At 41.7% G+C, this 12,387-nt stretch overlaps 1 long non-coding RNA gene across 1 annotated transcript; it reads left to right on the top strand.

Annotated features, from left to right (window-relative positions):
* The first annotated feature begins 2,258 nt into the window (after positions 1–2,258).
* LOC118162929 lies at positions 2,259–7,384 on the top strand. Its single transcript, XR_004748721.1, has 3 exons — positions 2,259–2,276; positions 5,928–6,106; positions 6,454–7,384. It is a non-coding gene; the product is annotated as an uncharacterized LOC118162929 (long non-coding RNA).
* The last annotated feature ends 5,003 nt before the right edge of the window (positions 7,385–12,387 follow it).

Raw genomic sequence — 12,387 nt, 5'->3', positions numbered from 1 at the left:
AAGAGAAATTCCAGTGCCTGGACAAAGAAAGCTGCAGCATGCTCTGGCAGGTCCCTGCCAGGGACCCGGAGCCCGTTGCGCACTGCAGAACTCCCTGACTTTGGAGTGCGAACGTGGCCAAAGAATTTGGGTCCAGGATCCTCCAGCTCTGTTTTCATTCTGTGGTTTTCATCTTCGTTCTGATCCCAGTGCCAAAGAAACGTTGCATTGTTTGAGAGATTTGAATCTGGTGGCCCAGCCTGTCTCAGAACAAGCGCTTTCAAAGCTCCTGTCTAATCTCTGAAGGGAGAAGAAGCTAAAAACCAAGGGACAAGGGGAGCAGGCTCGGGCAAGAAAACTGCTGTGCCTTTCCCCCCCCAAAATAAAGGAAGGATTATTCATTGACCAGTTTAAGGAAGAGAAAAATGGAAGGGTTGGGGAGCAGAAGCACATTGTAATGTAGTACATGAGAAAGACATGAAAAAATAATAGGCATTTACTGCACCCATATTTCAGCAGCTCTTATTTCCATTGTCCTGCCTGCTCCTTTGGGAGACCTCTTATCCCATCCCTTCATAGGCCAGTAGCCAAACGTGACGGTGTAAGGAAGGTCAGAAAGGGTTGGCTAAAATCAGGCTGGATCCATCTGGCTGCAGATCCTGCCTTAGTGCAATCCCTCCCTTTTCATGTTGTTTTTGTTTGTTTTCTTTTTTTTTTCCTTTTTTTTTTTTTTTCCTTTCCTTCAGCTCTACTGGGAGATGCTTGGAAGCACAAAGAAGGGAAAAATAACCGGTGAATACGTAACAGGAACAATTCGTTCTTGGATTCAGAGCTGTCTGTGGACAATAGTAAGCCAGTGTTTCGAGTGAAATATTTGAATAGCAATCCCTATGAGGAGTATGGAATAATTAATACCTGGATGTGATACACAAGGGTGTGGAAAGTTGAAGTGGGTGTAGCAACGTGGGAGCATGGCAGTATTTGAGAAAAGAAAACATCTTTGGAGGTAGCTTTTCATGGGGGAACACATGGAAAAAGTACATGAAGAACAAGATGGATGCTTTAGCACACATTTTAAGTGTCTTTAAAACATTGTAAGAAATTGTTAAAAAAAAAAAATCTGGTATTTTGCAAGCAATCTCAATGCTAGCCGCATATTTTTAATTGCAGCAAATTATTGACTTACTTGAGCTTTACAAAACATTGGTGAAACTCGCTACACTTAAGAACAATCGCATGGGCTACTTTAATATTCAAACACTGATGAATAAACGAGCATTGTTCTGTATTAAGTTTTCAACAAATTGTTGCTTCTGCTGGTTGAACCTTGTGTTCGCTGCAAAGATTACTTTCTCATGGCATTTCTAAAAGCTAATGTGCAAGAGCAACATATAATTTGAGGTCCTTTCAGTTAATTGCCCACACAGCTGAATTCTGCAAAACTCCTCAATTACAAAAAAGGCAAAATCCGAGCTGTTTGTTTATTTTCCCTTCAGTGGGAGCGAGGCTTTCTGCTAATCAGTGACTGCAGCTGAAATGAATTCATCATCACAATGGTAAAACAAGTAGTGCATTCATTTAGCAGCACGTTAAGCTGTGCATACATTTCAGCCCCTTTGCAATGTGGTTGCTATGGCATTTGGGGGTGGTGGTGAAGATGACGGGAGATTCTCAACATAAATGCCAAACCGCGCTGTAATATATGTTGGAGTGACCTGCTATTAATTCGGTGGCTGCTCTTTTATCATGAAAAACAGATCAGCTCAACTTTCCCTCCAAGAATGGATGTGAAATGTGAACCAGCAGTGGCTACAGGAGCATAAATCACGTGAAAAACTTTAAAGGTTGGGTTTGTGTGTTACTGGGGCTTTCTGAAACCATAGAAGGGTTATAAGCAAATGGCAATAAGGGATGGTTTGCGCTGAAAAGTTGGGTTCTGCACCTGTCCATGGACTTTGTTCTATCAGTTCCATCTTGCCATAAAATGCAATGGTTGTCAGGAACTTGTGTTAACTTAAATACGTGCTTGTAATCCCCTAAGAGCTTTTTCTACAGGGCTGTGAAAGCTGTAGCAGAGATGCGCATTTCTTTGATCCCATGCTCTTTACAGAGAATCTGGCAGCTTGTTTTCCTTAACTTCAGGAAGAAACAAATAACAATTCTCTTTCGTGGCCCTTTTTTTGGGGCTGTGTCATCTTTGTGTCAGGGGCCAGTGGTACCAGTGGTTGGTGCCTTCTTGCTCAGTGGGAAGGTGACAGCTTTCCTGCTGGGCACACGTTTCTGACACCGCTCTGGAGGTGAGTATCAATGGGAATTTAAAGTATGTTGGCACCGGGCTCTCAAACCTGAGCTTCCATGATGCTTGCGGCAGGCTGCCCTACGGTGAGAGAGGCGCTGATTAAGCCGTTGCCTGCTGGTCGCTTTGGCAAGTAAAATGCTGCCAGTAATAAGTTCAGCAAAGGACGCAAAACCAGCTTTTAGGTGCCAAGGCTTGTCTTCTTGTCTTCCCTGCATTGTTTTCTGCCCTGCAGGTCCTGACAGAGGTCACAGCCGGTGATGTGGCCATTTCCATCAGCCCCCGACCCCATAAAGAGCCAGCGTGGGGAATACTGGGGCCATTCACTGAGAGCTCCTGGGTTCTGTACACAGGGGCAGCCAGAGTTTCTCTTATTCTGTAGAGCAATTTCAGCTCATCTGGCATTTTTCATTCAAGAGCATTAACCTACAGTCTAATATAATTATGCACTATATGCTCTTAAATTTTTATTTAGTTACACGCACTCGAGAGCAAATGGTCTCTTTTTCCCCTGGTATATCCACATAACTGCTCTCAGCGTTAATGGGATTTACAGGGGTTTATCAAGTGATAATCAAAGCCTATTCTTCAGCCTCTGCTAACATTTACTGTGTAATTTCCTGCTCTCCCAACGCACGGGGAGTATAACTACGCACTATTAAGTGCAACGCAACAAGGGGAGAAAAACATTTAAGGTCAACGCTCAGCTTTGCCCATGCTGTTGCTGGAAACCTGTTAGACACTGAGCTCTTGTTGAAGCGTTGTAATAAATCACGCAGAATGAAACAAAGGGAAAACTGTTTTACAAGTCAGGCTCCATGTGGATCTACAAAAGATGGTCCTTTGTGGCACCTAGGTGAGTCTTTGTAGGAGCCCCACAAGCGGTGTGTTTGAGGTTGGAGGGACCATACGGCACCTTGCTCTTGCTCAGAGGAGAATATATGAAGAAGACAACTCCAGCTGGGCTGATTCAACCTATTCTTAGGTGCCTGCAGCCTCCTGCCAGGCAGGCGTGAAGCAACAAGTCCTTCAAGCACTGCTGCCTCTGCTCTTCAGTGCCCAGAGGAACCGCTGCCGGTGGGTGTGCACCGGGCTCCTTGCAGCCTTGCTCCCTTCCTTTAGGGCAGAAAAAGCCACGTTCTGACCCGTGTCATTGAGCCACAGCCAGTTCTACACGGTTTTTAAAATAAAACATCTTTGAATCTCTTCTTAATGCGAGTAGCTTTTAACGCTTGGAGGCCTGAAGTCTGCGGCATGAACTTTCTTTGCAGGAAACAAGCACAGAAACACACAGCCTGGTTATATTTTATACATATTTTCAGTTTAGGGGCTTACTGTTGCTCTCCAGCCATTTATTCTGTGCCACAGCATGTGGAGGGGAAGCTGAACGGGAAGGGAGTATGGAAACACAAGCAATTTTAATAACCGCTAATACAAATTCTAGCCACATGCTTAGCCGCCTCCCAGGGCAAATCAGATTAGCTTCAGCAATAACACCTCACAGATATCGGATCATTGGAAAATTTGAAAAAAAAAAAAAAAAACGTTGCACAGGGTTTGCACAGGCTGAACCTGTGTTGGTGCTGCCAAGTGACTGCCACCAGCTCGCTGCAGCTCAGAGGACAGGCACACCTCTACTGCTGGGACTGATAGAAAATAGGAGAGAGAGTTGGTTTTTTCACTTTCGTAGTGGAAAACTTGCCTGCTCTAAGGGGAATGTCAGGCAGGCTCAGCTGCAGGCAGATAGAGCCAGCGGCATCCCACACACATACCAACACATGCACAGGGAGCGCACACAATATGCAAACACCCTGAAATCCCAAATAAATATCTTGAAAATCAGTTGTGCTCCGGGGGAAAGAAGGGGCCTGCCCACACACAGAATTAAGAAGTTAATTAGCGTTTAAATATTTCCTTGCAGCTCTGGCACTGTTGCTGCTTCGATGAGTATAAAACCAGCAAGAGCACGGTGACTGAAGGGGAGAGGAATGGTGCTGGGTTTCAGTAGGCTAAGATAAAAGATAAACACAAAGCATGCAGGTGAACTGTGCATGCTTTTTATTACAGTTTTAATATGGTACGGTTGGCAACGGAGGGAAAAACATGCCCCAAAACACTTATTCATTTTGATCTAGCAGTGACCTTTTAGTATGGACCCCTGCAGAGGTGACAAAGCTAGCTGGGGTCTTGTGTAAAAAGGATGAAGGAAAAGGTACTTCAAGATCACAGAAAATCAAGGTTCTGCCATGGGGAAACATGATTTCATCCTGTATATCACCAGAAGTGATGAGCTATTCATTCTGATACCTCCCCATGTGTGACCTCAAGGTGCGATGTGTTTCATTGGGTCTGCCACGAAGACTCGTCCATCACCTGCAGTTAGAGAAGGATGTGGTATCTCTATTGAGGCTGGCAGTGGAGAGAAAAAAAGGCTGCTTACCCATTCCTCCAGTCATTTGGCTATTTATCATAGGACCATAGAGTGATAGGATCATGGAATCAGAATATCCCAAGCTGGAAGGGACCCACAAGAATCATCAAGTCCAACTCCTAGCTCCACAAAGGACTACCTAAAAATTAAACCCATCTACCCCTTTGGGACAGAATCCAAGACAGGTGAGAAGTGATAGGATGTGAGGAAACTGTCTCAAGCTGTAACAGGGAAGGTTTAGATTGGGCATTAGAAAGAATTTCTTCACAGAGAGTGGTCAGATGTTGGGACAGGGGAGTGGTGGAGCCCCCATCCCTGGAGGTATTTAAGAGATGTGTGGACGTGGCACCAAGGTTTAGTGATGGGACTCGGTAGGTCAGGTTGATGGTTGAACTTAATGATCTTGAAGGTCTTTTTCAACCTAGATGATTCTGTGATTCGATGATTCTGTTTTGGTAGCTCTTTGAGTGCCACCAGCAGGCAGATAAAAGAGTACTGGGGGAACCAGAGGTGTCTGAGGCACCCTGCTGATGGTTTTACCCTGCACTTACTGTTACTGTGCAACTCCCAATGTGAATAAATGGATGTTTGTGGTGGAAAGGAGGATGGCTTTATAATTCTCTCTCCACAGCTTAGGCTTTTGGATTTGCCTTTTTTTGAAAAGTTTTTCAACTCATAGATTTTTAACTTCTAGCCGGAGTTTTCATGTTGCCTCCGAGGCAGAGCAGTTTCACTTCAGGTATTGAAGCTATACATTCCTCTTTTCAGGTCTCTAGGGATATGAGGTGTTTCTGCTTCCAGAAATGTGTCTAGCATGTCAAAATGGAAAGATCTTTGCATTATAATTTTTAAAAAGGTGATGGGAAGCTTCCCAGACATAAGTACTATGTGATCAGAATATGCACTTCCAAAGGAAGGAGTCTAGCAGAGCTTTACATAGGACCAAAGCTTTATAGGAACATACAAGAAAGATGCAGAGGAGAAACATTGCCCCTTTAAAGCTTACTAATTGCTGCCTGCATTACAGTTGTGACAGCCTAACATTTTACAGCTCATTTCTCTTAACAGCTGATAAATGGTTTGGTTTTATGCGCTATTCCTTGTCTCAAGAACTTCACTTGCATCAACAAGAATAAGATCAACGTTCCGCGAGCACAGCTGCAGCAAGGCAGCTGGCTGCTATCGATCCTATTAAATTCACCTCTCCTGCTTCTCTTCCAGCTTTTACACAGACTCATTTTCTGACCTTAATCGTGATGTTTTACCTGTTGAGGTGCCACCTGACTCAATGGTAGATGAAATACTTCTTACCTTAGCTATCCACTTAGCTCCATCTATAATGTGCTTTGTGCTCTTCAGATGAAACACCACAGAAGTGCAGGTGTTATTGAAACGCACAGGTGGATAAAACAGCCTTTCTGGAAAGGACTCTCATGTTCTTGACTGTCCTTTGCACGTTCTGGACACTTAGGGCTGAACGTTTTCATTTAGACACAGAGTGATGAGTCAGTGATGAGAATGTTCCTTTAATCTATTTTATTACAATCAGGTATTTCCATTTCACTCTGATTAAGAGGTAAATTAATAAAGAGTTGTTTTTTTTCTTCTCCCTTCTAGCTTCTTCAATTGATATGCATGGTTTTGAGTATCTAAAAACTAAGTATCTAGAAATTTTTAACTATATTTAAGAAAACTGTGCAACATTTCAGAACCCTGATGGTTGTTTTTTTTTTTTTTTTTGAGCCAGGTGAGCTCCACAATCCAGTTCCCAATGCAACCCCAAAAGAGCTGTACTGATACAGCAGCATGGGGCTGGAGTGAAAAGCAAAGGACAAGCATAATTTGAGTATTGCCATCGAAGACTCAGCATCTTAAAACCAAAGCACAAAGGGTTCTGTCTATCATCAGGGAAAGAGCAAGCCTGAGAAGACAGAGGATGCTCAATTTGTCTGCCACGGTGAATGATCCCTGGCTGCTATGCAAGGAAGTGCAAAGCAGCGATGTGCATGGCCTGTAAAATTCCTTCCTTTATTTATTTATTTTTGAAGGTGTGCAGCTTTTTAGGAGGGTGTTGGAGGACTTTACGGGAGAAAGGGAGAAAACCCCATAGAACTGTTTGTACCATCCCCAGGGAGTGGTTTTTGGAGCGAACAAACCTAAACACTAGGGTTAGTTTTTGTTTCAGAGGGAAGCATCTGACCGAATCCCAAGGACAGCTGGGACTGAACTAATGTTTATGCACTGCGGATGCTCAAGGGAGAGGACCCAAAAGTGAATGGGGAGCCGAGTTATTCAGGAGGGTGGAGGCACCTTAAAGGGAAAGAGGGGAACTGGTTGCCAAGAAACTACCTTGGGAAAAAAGCAAACACAAACAACTCCATGGATAAATGTAGGGTGGAGGCTGAAAGGAGGCTTCTGACTCGTGGCTAGCTTACTGTACACCCTAGGACTGGGAAGTTAACTGTTTTGTGGTTGAATTCGGCCAATTCAGGATGAGGCTCACGCTGCAAGGTAGCTGGGGCTGGGGCACTGCTGACTCCTGAGCTTCCTTTCAGACCCAACCTCCTCTGTAGGATGGTCCTAATCGATGTGGTGCCATCCTTTCCTCAGCACAGGTCCCCAGGTCTGAGTATTTCCCTTTACAGAAATAATAGTAAATATTAAATAATGGCACCGATGTAAAAATAAACAAAATAATAAAACAACATAAAATATGTTTTTAGAATAAAACCGTAAGATAAAGGGCTTGCTCCCCAGTTGGGCTGGACAGGGCCAGTTCTCACTTCTGTGGCCACATTATAGGAATGAAGGATTTGATTCAGGTCGCCCAAAAAGGGCTTGATCTCTTTTTGGACCAGGAGTATCATTAGCTCCTTCCTTATTCTGCTCTTCCAAAATACTTACTGCTGAACAAGAGGGGAAAAAGGATGAATCACTGCAAATATTTGGCTGGTTTTGCAGTAGTAAAAGCCTCTCTCCTATAGTAATCTCTTCCTCTGTGGGCTCACTTCAGCTTATTTTAGCTCATGAATGAATGTATCAAGCATGTCTCTTGAAATTCAAGAGATAAATACTTTAATTTAGAATGAAAGGGCAAAATAATGAAGGAGTCTTGATCTATGTACCTAAAAATAAACATGACCAAGTCTGTTTTTCAGGGCATCGAATATTCCACAGGTGACTTTCCTGTAATTCTAGTATTTGACACTACAGCTGCAGTGTAAGAAAGACAACAGAAACCAAATGGACTGTGAAACAGTCCTCATTTATTGCCGAAAATAGTCTAGTATTTGTATTATTTTTACTGAGGGAACATTGTCTGACAGAGTAGCTTAAAATAACACTGCTATTGCTAATGAATTTGTTCTTTTAATTTGTGTTTCCTGGGGAGTATTGCTCAGGCAGAGATTGGAGGGATGCAGGGACTGCATTCATCCATGCAAAAAAACGGGGCAGCAAACTTTCTTATAACTTCTGCTAGAAATAAATAGAAAACACTCCAAGTCTTCACCAGCTCTAGAGAAAAAATATTGCAAATAAAGGAAAAGAAATTGCAAATAAAAGTTAAATATAATTTCTACTATATTAATTTCTATTCATAATTTCTATTGACAACATGAATATATTTTATCTAAACATTTCTATTTTCTTCCACAGGCACAGTGACACTGCTTTCAGACAGTTCAGTGGTTAAGCATCTCACATACCATATCAAAGAAATCCTCCTAAGATAGTAATTCTACGCACAAAATATTGAAAGCTACCTTTTTTTTGTAATAGGAGATATTTCCAAAAGGTTAAAGGATTGTTTTGAAACTTTCCAATTCATGAAGAGAATTCCAGTGGTAAGATTTGAAGATAAAAATATTTCATATCAACAACAATCATGAAATATTGATAAAAATATTTGACATCAACAAAATATTTGATACCAACAACAATATCAACAATTGTAAAATAAATAATTGATTTAATTAAAATATAAAGTTTTGTAAAAGAAGAGAACTAATTTATACCAGAGTCCAGCAGTACTTAAAAGACATGAGCATGTTTTACTAGGTTATGGTAAAAAAGGCTGCCATCAGTCTTCAGAAAAAGAAAATAATAATAAAATTACTTCGGAATTAATGTAAAGAATCTATAAGGTCGGTCCCAGCTATATAAATAACATTGCTAAGTAAAACTGTGTGGGGCTTGGCTAACTGAAAATGGAACTGGAAGCTGGGAACCCTGAAGGGACTTTCAGTAAGTTATTTCTCCTTTTCTATTTATAATTCCTGGATTATAATAATACTCTACTGTACACACACGCATTTTGCAGGGCTTCAGGGTTGGTCTAAAGGCCGCTGAAGACAGCTAGAGATTTTCTGTGCTGATCTTGGGGTTGCCGCCCAGGTGGGAGATGCCAGGCACTGCGCACCTTCACCCCGCACCTGCAGCCGCCGGAGCATCGCTGTGGCAGACCAGCATGAGGCAGGCACAGCAGATGTGATAGCACATGTACTGCCTTTGTACCTTCTGTGGTTTCACCCCTTCAGATGACTCTGCTTATGGATTTGGGAGTGGATCCTAAAATATAGGTATTAATTTCCCATACTTCAGTTTCTGTAGTTAGCTGATGCTCCAAGCACCCAAGAAGGTCCATAAAAAAATTAATCAGTAAGTTCAGAGCACGATTCAGGTGACTGCAGACATATAATTCAAGATGAGATGATGCACACTCTCCCCTCCTTTGACTTGATTTGCTCTTTACAGATGCCTTGCTCAGATCAGTTGTGCTCTATCTTTTGGGAAGGCTTTTTGGAAGTGTTGCATCCCGCGAAGCAATGGGCATGTTTGCTCCAAACAAGGCTGGAGAGGGGGGAAATGAAAAAGGCTCAGAGCCATGCAAACCTTCTTTTATCTGGAAGAAATGCTGCAAACAGCGTATGGTGCTTTTTTGCCTACCCAGACGTTTCAACTGGTGGCTTTGCTGCTGCTTCAGAGCTTCTGAGCTGGTCAGGGTAACACCTTGATGTGCTCAAGGCGTTTTTTTTTTCTTATTAAATCATAAGAATGACAAAAAGCACAAATATTCCCCAAATATCTTATGTTTCTCAGAAGATCGACATATGATGTTCAATGCAAAACTTAAGGAAAATAACATTGCCTGCAAATATTAAGATTCTCATTGGCACCTGGCTAGAAGCAATGAACTTTATTTCTATTCCTAACCTCAACGCCTGTGAGTTTCTGTTTTCAAACAAATTGCAGGGCTCTGCTCACTACAGCAAAGGGGAACCACTAAGTACTTCTAAAGACAATTTGTTTTTTAAGCATGAAATCTCTCAAACATCTTAACAGCCTTTATTTTTTCCTGCATTCCAGACACATCCCTGATTTAAATCATAGCAAAAGACAGCATTGGGGGAACTAATATCAGGAACTGAAAAACATCTATATTTCTGGCACCTGCTTGGTACATAATTAACACCAACAAATAAAAAAGGCCGACAGAGGAGCTGATCTAGCAACATCAAAAGAAACCAGTAAGGAAACATTTGCTCCTCCGTTACGCACAACGCCACTTCGTCCCTGGAACTGTAGAATTGTTTTTCTAAGCTACAGATAAGAGGGTTGGGAAAACAACAACTGTACGTAAAAAGAGAAGAAAGCCTAGCTTCTACACTTGATCTTGAACGTTCAAACAGCTTCATCCTCCTAGCTGTGACACCCAGTGTCTTTCCTAGCTATGGAGTTACCACACCTAATTTACAGACTGGAATTGGGGGCATCAAAACCCTAAATGACATTAAACCCCACGGGAAGCTGATAGCAGAAAAAGCCTAACACTGCACTGCTTGTTCTTCTAACTCGTAAACTTGTTGGCATATCTTCTATGTTTATTATGCTGATAAGTAATACTCTTACAAAGTTTATAGTGATGTGCAAAAAATACATTTTTAAATAAATAAGGAATGGTCCACTGCTGATTTATGAGGCCATTTCCTTCCCTGCATACCAAAACAGCCAGATAGCTTTCTAGAGAGCCAGGCGTCCAAAAGAAAGATATGTTTGGCTCTTGGAGAAAGAGAAAGCCATTACTGAGTACATTTGCTGTTGGTTTTTGTCTCTTGCTGTTTCTGAAGCAGCCTTTACACAATGCAATATTCTGTTTCCAAGCTAGATAGTCACAATTTTTAACTGGTTCAATAAAAATTAAAACTATTACACTCTTTCTCGAGTAGAGTAACATTTTCAAGAACAAATTTCTATTCAAAGATGTGTTATAGATGTTTCAACTGCCATCAGTTTGCTTTTCTATAGCTTCTAGTGTCTTTGTAACAACATTAGATTGCCACAAAGAGCAATAAACGTCATGCAGTCTTCCTGCTACAGAAATTGGTTTCAGAATGAAGGAACACGAGAGAAGTATTTGTGTTTTCCAGTGCTTGCTATATCAAACCAAAATGGCACACAACATGAGGATATAGAAGAACATAACTGTTAAAGAATGTGGTCTATTCTTCAGGAGTTATTGAGAAGAGTTGGGTTGGAAGGGACCTACAAGGTGCCGTAATCAACTCACTTAGTCCTCCAAAGCAAAGCATGCTGATTTAAGTCCAGCCAAAGGTTTTCTCTCTTTTTGGATGCAATACTTTTCCTACAAAGTACAGAAAATCAGATGTAGCATTGCCGTAGTCAGACTCTAAGGTACTTCATAGAGCACCTTCAAAACAGGCAGAGATGTTGAGCCTGTACGGAGAAAACCAGTAGGTAGAACTAAATGTGTCTGGTGGCAAAAAGGACACTACAGAAAATCTCTCTTCACCGATATACTGCAAGTACATACACTTCAGTGAACGTCAGTCAGCACTGAAGGGATACAGAATAAAATATTTGTGAGTTGGACAGTCCTGCAAATAAAGTATTTTCTGACGCATCACCATCTTGTAAACATAACTGCTACGATAATTAACTCCACATTTTATCTGTTGCTGAGGCTTCATTCAAAAACTTTGTGCATGAGTGGTATCCTTTCTCTTCCGTATCCTAAGTGATAGTAAATTACCATTTTGTAATTAGGCAACTGAAGAGCATGGACGTGAATTCAAGAAAATCACAGTCTTTTTTTAAATTCTATTTTTATTTCAGCTTTCAAAGCAGTACAGGTTAAAAAAAAATAGAGGAATAACAGTAGCCTTCTACCTAGATATGCTCCTTCAGGCTGACTTAAACTTATGAGGTCATTTATTCAGCGGTTCCCAAATAATGACTTCATTCAGACAGCAGGGACTCCCAGTGCAGCAATCGTAGAATAAATTCATGCAGGTCAGCAATATCTTGACCATAACTTAAAGTAATCGTTTTTTAACAAGAGGAAAATGTAATGCAAGGGGATCGTCTCTGAATACGGGATCAGAAGATTTGCCCCACCCCAGAACTAAGCTCTAGAAGGTGTCTCCTTCACCACTGCAATGCAGCTATCAAAGCCAAAGATAACTTCGGTCCTGAGGAGCAACTGCAGACCCTAGCCACCAGTCTGTTGTGGGAGTGCACAGAAAGAATTTGCCACAGCTTTAGGGAGGCTGGGGAGAACCCTAAAACTCAGAGGAAAGGCATATGGAACAAGCACCAGTCCTGTATACCATTCCTAAAATCCAAACAAACAAACAAACAAAAAAACAAAATGGCACCAAAG

This window comes from Oxyura jamaicensis, chromosome 2 (assembly GCF_011077185.1).
Source record: "Oxyura jamaicensis isolate SHBP4307 breed ruddy duck chromosome 2, BPBGC_Ojam_1.0, whole genome shotgun sequence".
NCBI classification, from domain to species: Eukaryota; Metazoa; Chordata; class Aves; order Anseriformes; family Anatidae; genus Oxyura; species Oxyura jamaicensis.
This window is presented reverse-complemented; position numbering and strand designations above follow the sequence as displayed.